This window comes from Silene latifolia, chromosome 9, assembly GCF_048544455.1.
Source record: "Silene latifolia isolate original U9 population chromosome 9, ASM4854445v1, whole genome shotgun sequence".
NCBI classification, from domain to species: Eukaryota; Viridiplantae; Streptophyta; class Magnoliopsida; order Caryophyllales; family Caryophyllaceae; genus Silene; species Silene latifolia.
This window is the reverse complement of record NC_133534.1, coordinates 111,297,585-111,307,368: the sequence shown is the minus strand read 5'-3', so window position 1 is coordinate 111,307,368 and position 9,784 is coordinate 111,297,585. Positions and strand designations below refer to the sequence as shown.

Below are 9,784 nucleotides of genomic sequence, written 5' to 3'. Positions count from 1 at the left end.
AACCCATGGTGTGGAATAGATCGCACCAACCTCTTGAAACAGACCCATGCCTCATGAAAATTTTCATCAGGACCCTGTTTAAAGCTTGTGATCTGAGCTCTAATCGCATTGGTCTTCGATGCAGAGAAATATTTTTTATAAAATGCTAGGGCCAGCGAATTCCAATCAGTAATTCCATTGGCAGCTCGATCCAGATCTCGGTACCACTCCCTAGCAGCATCACGAAGCGAGAATATGAACATCGTCTCTTTTACCTGGTCCTGGGTCACACCTGCTGGTGGGGGTATGGAACAACAGTAGTCAATGAATATCTCCATATGTTTAACTGCATCTTCATTTGTAGCTCCCCCAAATTGGTTTCTCTCAACCAAGTTAATGTAGGCCGGTTTCGGTTCGAATTTTCTATCCGCCCCAGCTGGCAACGCGAATCCCTTATAGAGATTCTCAGCTTTCGGCTCGGAGTGACTGGCTATACTTGCTTCTTCAGCCATATCTGGAGATGTAACGGTCTCAGCTGAAGAAGTAGAAATAGGAGACGAAGGTGGATCCTCCTCAAATAGCTCGTTCTCGTAGTAACTGGACAGAGTACTCAGCTCTTCCTCTGTCGGCAATACTCTAGATGATCGTCTCAACTCACGCAAAGTCCTTTCGATCTCAGGATCTAATGGTCGTAATTCACCGCCCTGTGACCTGCGCATAAGAGGAAACTACAAGTAGAATATGAGAATAGTTTAAGGAACAGATGTCCCTTAAACCAAGAGAAAGACTAAAATAAAAACAACTAAAAATTAAACAATTGCCTCCCCGGCAATGGCGCCAAAATTTGATACCGTCGTTTAGTATCAAAAATAATATTTATAACCTAAATACTACTAACAGAAGCTAGCGGCAGTCAGGGTCGAACCACAGGGAGGCGATGCAATTTATAGTTGTCTAATTTTAATCTAAGGTAACACTTTTGAGGGGGGTTTGATTTGAACAATTCTATGACTAAAGGCAATCAAATTTAAAATTAAACTAAAACAAATAAAAGAGTGATTAAAGAAAATGGATGAAAACAAATATTAAAAGGGTGCTAAGATGGTCGGTTCACTGTAGCTTCGACAGCGGCAACTCTAAGTAAACTGATTTAAGCATGTTAGACGGGAAAATAAAAAGTCCTCTCGGTCCAATTTAACAGGTAGCAACCTTCCGGCCTAAGCTACGGGTCCCTAAATCTCACTAATACTAACTTTCGTTCTTCATTAATGAAACTTAAATTCTAAATTAACTTATCTCTCGATCTTATTAATTTAGTCGTCTTAATTAAGTAGTCTATTTCCCTCCCCATCTTTCGATCTATCGGGTCGGTCAATTCCTAAGCATTCAACTAGTCGCGTGCACTCAATTCGTCAACTATAACAATTAAATTAAACAAGACGCAACTAATCTAACACGCGCTGGTCGATCGACCATGTAGGTCGGTCGATCGACCAGAGCCCGATAACAGGTCGCCTAAGTCGAAACTGTCTAACCTACAGATCCCCTACATCTTAGCACGAAGGATTTAGCTACTCATGATAAAATTCATAACAACTACGAAATTAATAATTAACGAAATTTGATGCATGATTAAATAAACGGAACAAGCAAGAGGCATAAACGAAATAAGGCTTTGGGGAAACTACTCTACGCAATTCTAATCTATGAATGAATAAAGGTAGACTGAAATTACAGAATCAGAATTACCGAATGAAAAGCAGGAAGAGGAATCCGAAAGCACGAACTTTATTAATGAAAGTAAATTGTATTGAATGATTATGAACTCTGATGCTAAACTTGAAATTGAACCCTAAATATTCGATCCCTAAAATTCTATATATCTCCTCTGAAACCTCAGGTTACGTTATATAGATAGTCTTGCGTAACTTTTATTCCTAAAACTTAATTACATTGGGCTTTCTCGCTTTCCAAATTTGCGTCAGAATCACGGTGTGGTCAATCGACCACTGTGACCAGTCGATCGACCAACCCTCGCTGTACAGTAGCTTCTGATAATCGTATGCTGGTCTATCGACCAAGAGCATCAGTCTATCGACCACTTCAACAGGTACTTGGCTCCAAAAGCTTCGTAAATTCGTCTTTCGGGCCTCGATACGCGCACCAAGTTTGCTTCTTGAGTAAATACTTCATGTCAAATAATATGCCAAGTACTCGGGGACGGATTTGGCTCATTTCCCGCTGGATTCTTCACATTTCATCAATATTACACAAAAACACAAAAGTAGACGAAAATAGGGAAAATAGTAGCATAAACTACACAAATGAGCTCTGAAATGCGTGTAAAATAGGGTGTAAAACATCATATTTAGGACACGCATCAGGTGTCACAAGGAGCAAAATATGGAAGCAGCGTACTTAGTATTTCAAAAGGCCAAAATAAAACTCTACCTCTTTTAAGTTGTTGTAAAAATTCTGGGCGAACACACTTTGTGCTCCCTAAACTATTTTGGATTTATGAAATTGCTTCCATTTTTAAGTTTATCGTTGTTTTTGGATTGAATGTGGATATAGTAAGTTGAATATTAAGGCAATGTCCTAGTAGGATAACTGATGAATAGGAACTAGCCGAATGTTCCTCCTGCAGGAAGTACCCAATGTGCGCGTGGTCGAAACAGAGGGATTCGAGCATCCTGATGGACAGAAAGCATCCTGAACCACCATAGACACCTCAACAAGTACGAAGCCGTCACACAAACAGAAAGAACAAAAGAATTGCTACCAAAACAACAGAAGGAAGAAAACGAAACTTCATAAACACCCCTCAGCAGGAGGAACTTGAAAAGCAAAGTATTTTTGCCCCTCCTACGAGGCAAAAACAAAAGTACTAAGAGGTGCCCAAAACTACCAGGCACCAAAGAGTTGGATTACAATGGGCCACCACACAGGGTGCCCAACAAAACATCAAGATAAAAAATTGAAATTTAAATGCCTAAACTAGGCAGCAGCAGCAGAATCTGGGGCGGCATCAGCAGGAACATCCACAAGGATGTTAGGCTCCACAATAGCCTCTCCTCCAGATGGACCTTCCCCTCCCTAGGAGACGAGGGCTTCCTCCCTGACCTCCTCAACTGACGCGACAGCTGGTTGTTCAGTCCTAGCACTGGTCTCTCCATCATCACCACCCAGCAAGTCATTGATGAGGCTGAAGTCCGGCTTGACTAGATACGCAGCATTGAACATCCGTTCCTCCTCGGCAAGGTCCCAGTTGGAGTGCTCACCCGCCTCAAACTCCTTGATGCACTTGATCTTTGTTTCCCAGGCGGAAACCAATAAAGAGTCCAAGAGCAGGTGCTTCAACAGCTCCAGCTCCTTGTGAGCCTCTTCCATATGCCCTTCTGCCACCCTCCTCTCAGCATCTAGCTGTTTATGGGCAGTTGCCTTCTCCTCAACCAGCTTCTTCTGGGCAGCCACCTTCTCCCTCCTAGCCATCGCCAGATCTACCTCTACCTTCCCCAGGTTGACATTGAGGTTGTTCACCTCCCCCATCAATCTGGCAACCTCCCTGCGCAGGAACAGGTCGTCCTGTAAAACCCGCTAGAGGAACAGTCAGCAGCACGAACAAAGTAAACCAGTAAAACGTAAAGGGAATTAAAAAAAGGTACCTGCAGGGCGCGCCCATGAGCTTCATCTAGCACAGCAGGGAGGGGAGTATTTCCCAGAGAATGGACAGCAGCCGGAAGCAGGAATTGTTCCATGTGAGGCCAGAGAGGTACCCCACTGGAGCCAAACCCCTTGGGAAGGCGGATTACAGTGGAAGTATTGGGCAGGGGTGGCCTAGGAGCCACCGCAGACAGAGGAGCAACCTCAATAGGAACATGCGTGCTAACCGGCTCCTTTTCAGCAGGGAGCGATGGCCTTTTCCTGGGAGAAGGACCGGAGGAGGCAGAAGCAACCTGCTTCCTCTTTCTATCCAGCAGGGAAAGAGAGGAAACAGGAGTATTCCCTAGTACAGGAACACAGTTAGAACATAAACCTAAAATGACCATATAGCAAGAACAAACACGCATGAAAAAATAAGCCTTACCAGACGACATTTGGAATTCGGCAGCTGGGGGTTCTTGCTGACTGGTAGAGGTACCAACTTCCTCTTCCTCTTCTTCCTCTTCCTCTTCCTCTTCTTCCTTCTCTTCTTCTCTATCTTCTTCCTCCTCTTGCTCTCCTTCACTAATGTCAAGAGGCACGGAGGCAGACGCACCAACATGGGAAGAAAGTACACCAAGGTAAGAACGAGTTGCAACAGGGAGAGCAAATAAACGGCTAACCACGCTATGATCTCTTGAGGGAACTGGCTGCTTCAAACCTACAACAGTACACCAGTAAGAACATTAAGGTAAAAGAAAAACAACAGACACCCAGAAACTAAAATTACCTTTAGAGGCCCCCCACTTATCAAATAAGTACTCGGGGGTGGGGGTAAGAGAGTCAATCTTAACAAAGATGAATTTTGTATTCCAGCCTTCATCCCTCACTTTGGGAGGAAGGATAACGCTAAGGCTGCTGCGGTCGTAAGATCTCAAGGTAATAAGCCCGGCAACGAAGGGCCTGAAAGTATAGAGCAGGGCAAGGTCACCCAGACCAATCCCCAGATCGTGATCCCCAGCAAGGATACAAAGCGAGACCAGAATGCGCCATGCATGAGGCGCAAGTTGACAGATCGCCAACCTATAGTGGCGCAAGATCTTTTGCACCAAAGGAGGAAAGGGAAAAGACAAACCCTGGGTAAAAGGGTACTCGTACAGGCACGCCCAACCGGGATTATGGGCATTTGGCGCCTCCCCAAGCTGAGGAATGTGAATCACGACCTCCTGCCCAAGGCCAAACCTCTCTCTCACCTCCTCGAGGGGGGTGTCAGCAAAGCTGGAATCACACAGATAGTGGTCTGCGAGAATCCCAGAGGATCGGAAGGGAGAGGGAGCAGCAGCAGATGGCTCAAGACTTATTATGTGATTAAGTTCTTACTTGTTTGTCTACTTCAATTTTACTTTAACCTTGAGGAACTTGTTCCTCAAGGATTGTTATTACCATTTGTGTGTAGTTTCCATGCTTGTAGTTGTTTCCTTGTCTTAGCTATGATGGCTCAAGACTTGACATATGGAGTATATGTTGGATCTTTTGAGTATGACTATGGGTATGGGGAGTTTGAGGAGCAAGTCAACACAAACCTACCTGATGATGGAGGAGAACAGGGTCCCAGGCTGGATTTTAAGTTTCAAGCCTGAGGCCTTAGTCTCCAATTTTTGCTTCAGGTTTGACTCTGACTCCTTCAGTTTCTGGACCTCTGCTTCAGCCAGAGCCACTTTCTGTTTTAGTTGTTCCATTTCTAGTAGTTGTTGCTTGGCGGCAGCCAACTGTTGTTCAATACTGTCTCTAGTCATTTTTGTGAAGGTGATTGGTTTGTTTGCAATTAGATTTTGGTTATTTTTTAGCTAGATGCCCCACGGTGGGCGCCAATTGCTTTAGCAGATTTCACACGGATGTATTGTCTTGCTAGGGATGTTTAATGTAGGGTGATATAACTCAATTAAGAATGCCTGACTAGTATTGTAAATAGATTAAAGAGTAAATATGATGTGTCCATTTTATATACGATTTAACTGTAACACCCTCATACTCCAAGTGCCTTACCAGGACCACTTAAGGCATGAGAATTCTACTATCTCGGTTACGCGAGGCAATGATAATCAAATAGACAATAACGAAACGTACTTTAATAATAATAAAGTTTAAAGCGATACAACCAAAACGAAACTGATAAAAGAAAATACAAAGGTTCTCAAATATTAAACCAACTAGCTAAAGAACAACGTTCGACACAGCGGAAGGCTTCTAAAACAGCTCGTGACGACTGTATGGGTAAAAATACCCTCTCATTTTCATCATGACGTGGCAAGTCGCTATTGGGTAAGATAGAGGCACGCGGATCAACGACAAGGCAGCAGACTGCTAGACACCAGGAAGAACAAGGGGGGATGAACCTGGACATTCAAGTAATGCGAAGGCCACGATTGAGCTAAATAACGAACAGCCAGCAGGAACGTTGAAATGGTCAGCAGGAACATTGTAGTTATCAGCAGGAGCTTTGACAAAGTCAGCAACCACTCCCTATTTCATAGGAAGTGGAGCGTATGGTTGAGCAAATATAGAGACATGTGCGACAATTCAAGGAAGGCTATAAAAGGGCAACAAACACGAGATTCATGGACCTCTCATTCATCATTCACTCCACTCGAAGAAACAACATTCATCACCTGAAACAAATAATAATTTACACACATAGAAACATATATACCGTTCGTATCATTTGTAGTTAGTCATTTGGAGATTACTGATGTTCCTCCTGATTGTTCCAGCTAGGTTTACCCTCGAAAACTATTACTACTAGTTGATCATTGGTGGGATACCATTCCCCCCGCGGTTTTTCCCACATTTTGGGTTTCCCGCGTCACCATTTTGCTTGTGTCATTTGTCTCTCTTTCCTTTTCGTTTGCTTTTCTTTCGTACTGTTTGCTTACTTTCGTTGTCGTTATATTCTTACTACTAATCTACTCAAGTCCTTAATACCGTATTTTAATTGAAATAGCCGCGTTGACTCACAAATCTTTAGTCGGTAAAATCTTACCAAAACAACGACTCAACCCAGCTATCCCATGCGCATCATTCATACTTGCTCAATAACTGCTCACCACCCCCGAATGGATCATCACAGTTTTTAAAAACATTTAAACGGGGTCAGTAGTGATTACATAAAACAAACAGCTACAAAGAAACAGCATCACAAACAACTCAATCAACACAACACAATCTCCACAACTCCATCTCTTCTCCACACATCTGACTACACACCGAAGTGTGTAGCCCTGCCAGAGTACCCATCGCAACAAGTACTCCTTGCCTCCAGTTATACAACCAATCAACATTATACTATCAACAATCCCAAAAACTAATCCAACACCGATATGAGATACAACAACAACAACAACAACAACAACAACAACAACAACAACAACAACAACAACAACAACAACAACAACAACAACAACAACAACAACAACAACAACAACAACAACAACAACAACAACAACAACAACAACAACAACAACAACAACAACAACGACAACAACAACAACAACAACAACAACAACAACAAAAACAACAACAACAACAACAACAACAACAACATTATTTAACCAATACTGAGTAGGGAAACCTTACCTGGAAAGCAATCACCAAGATCGTCACAATCAGCTAATCACAATCGTTCTTCAACGAAATCATCTCATATAAACACACAATCATACAATCACAATCTAACATCAACCATATTCCCCAAAACCCCCAAATTACCCAATTAGGGTTTCAACTAAAATCAATGAAACGATATAAAAATCATACTAGGAGCTTACCCACAATGCGACGGTCTCACAGACGTAAAGAACTCCACGATCCGACGACTCTAGCCCTTAGGATTTGCCAACAACGCGACGAGAGAGAACTACGTAACTTCTTTTTCTTTTGAAAGATTTAGAAAGGTGAAAAGTGATTAAAGAAAATGACGGAAGCCTTTTATATTAATCTCGCGTTATTAGCAAAACCCGTCAAAACAAACCCGTAAAACACACTTACTCGATCGAGTGTCCCTTACTCGATCGAGTGCCACACGTACTCGATCGAGTACCCATCAGGCAGACTACTGTTTCGTATAAAAACATACTTACTCGACAGAGTAAGTACCACTCGATAGAGTACCCATAGACATAGAAAACCGTAATATTACAGTCTTCCCTCCTTAAAAGAAACTTCGTCCCCGAAGTTCAACCCATACATAAAAACAAACATACTAACTCGATCAAGACACAACAACGCAACTAAGAACTCGAAACAAAACCCCAACCTATAAAACATGAACTCTTAACACCAACTCCACTAACTATTCCTACCTCCACAACATGGCTCACGATATCGTATCAACTACATCATAGTCTCTCTTGACACTAACTCCATACACTACCAACTACCATCCACAAACGCTGCTAGCTCCATTTCACTAACATATTATCCACTAGAAAATCCAATATCAAGACACTCATAAACATCAAACGGAATGTTACATTCTACCACCCGTAAAAGGAACTTCATCCTCGAAGTTTACTCACACTCATAAACATCATCATCCCACTGTCAACACTCTCGAACTCCTAAACATCATCATCCAACTGTCAACACTATCAAAGTATTCTCCCATTCCTAATCATCGAACTACTACAAGCACAACCATGACCTTTTAACAAAATCAATCACAACAAAGATCCATCCTTTATGCTACACCAACACTCTACTTCCAAATATACTACAACATGCACAACCATGAAACTCTCTTTTATCGCATCCTACTCCTCTTAAGACAAATGTTACATCCTCGTAACTCACTAATACTAAATCCTAGCTATATCTTCTCATTATCCTCATCACCACTGCATGTCAAAGATAACCGCTTATAATATAAACACTCACTATTCCTATATCCAAGGCTCTCTTACTTAAATAGTTCTCATACCTCAATTCACTCGGCACACCATCTAACCTATACCACAAAATCTTTAGCTTAACCAAAACTTCAACTGTTCCCTATTACCGCCAAAACGACATAGTCCTCTATACATGCACCTATCTCCATACTCAGAACTCACGATCCACAATTATTACACACACTCACACTAGATCCTCAACTTCTCCCTTTTATTACCACAAACGCATCCACAACTTACCATGATACTAATGTCCAACACCCTATACTCACTGTCTCAACAAAAGATTATGGACCACCTGCAGCTTTCAGATCTGTACAACACATATTTCACGAATCACTTGCCATTACGAAGTCAACCAATGCCTCCTCTAAAAGAACATCACAAAAACTCCAACAACCTCTCGCAACTGTGTCCCATCAACAGGATATCACTATACCATGACAACAACGAAAACATACACAACTCTCTTCTATATCATACTCTACCTTTACTCCCAAACTAAAACTGGTAAGAAACATCAATAAACAAAACAACCCTCTATATGTACAACCCGAAACTCATATGAAGCAACATCAAACAAAACAACAATCTATGTATAACTGGTATGTACTTTTGAAACTCGAATCGTAATCATCCCGCCTACTTCACTGATACGTGCCTAATGTATAGTCTTTTTAGCCTATTTCAGCACGTATTTCTATGCATGCTTATACTGTTTTTATGGTATTTTGCCCCAAATTGGCTACTTTGGTGCATTTTGTCCTTTTTGTAGGAATGATTGCGAAAGTAGTAGATCCGTACTCTTTTTCGTCCTTTTTGCATGCATTTAGAGGAGACGGGATTGTTCCAGAGTGAGATACTGCATTTGGAAGCGTCGTGGCACGCATTACGAGGCACTTAGACGCAGACGTGAGCTAAAATGAAGTCTAGTCACTCGATCGAGCTGTTTTCCACTCGATCGAGTGGTTTCTACACCCCCGGTTGGTCGATCGAGTGATTTCATTACTCGATCCTTATGCTGCAGAAGATGATGTCACTCGATCGAGTAACTGTTTAGTCGATCGAGCTGTTTTGGCTGAGAGTTGGTCGATCGAGTGGTTTTAAACCACTCGATCGAGTGGTTTTGATGGGTTTGGGCTTCAATTAGCCCGCGTGAAGTTTTATTTCGCTAAACTCTTTTGCTTTGCTATTTAAGCACGCTTTACTAGGTTAAT

The 9,784-nt window shown here is 42.2% G+C and overlaps 1 non-coding gene across 1 annotated transcript; it reads left to right on the top strand.

The window, feature by feature from the left end:
* Window positions 1-107, top strand: LOC141603887 (small nucleolar RNA R71). Its single transcript, XR_012525725.1, has one exon. It is a non-coding gene; the product is annotated as a small nucleolar RNA R71 (small nucleolar RNA).
* Window positions 108-9,784: the final 9,677 nt, after the last annotated feature.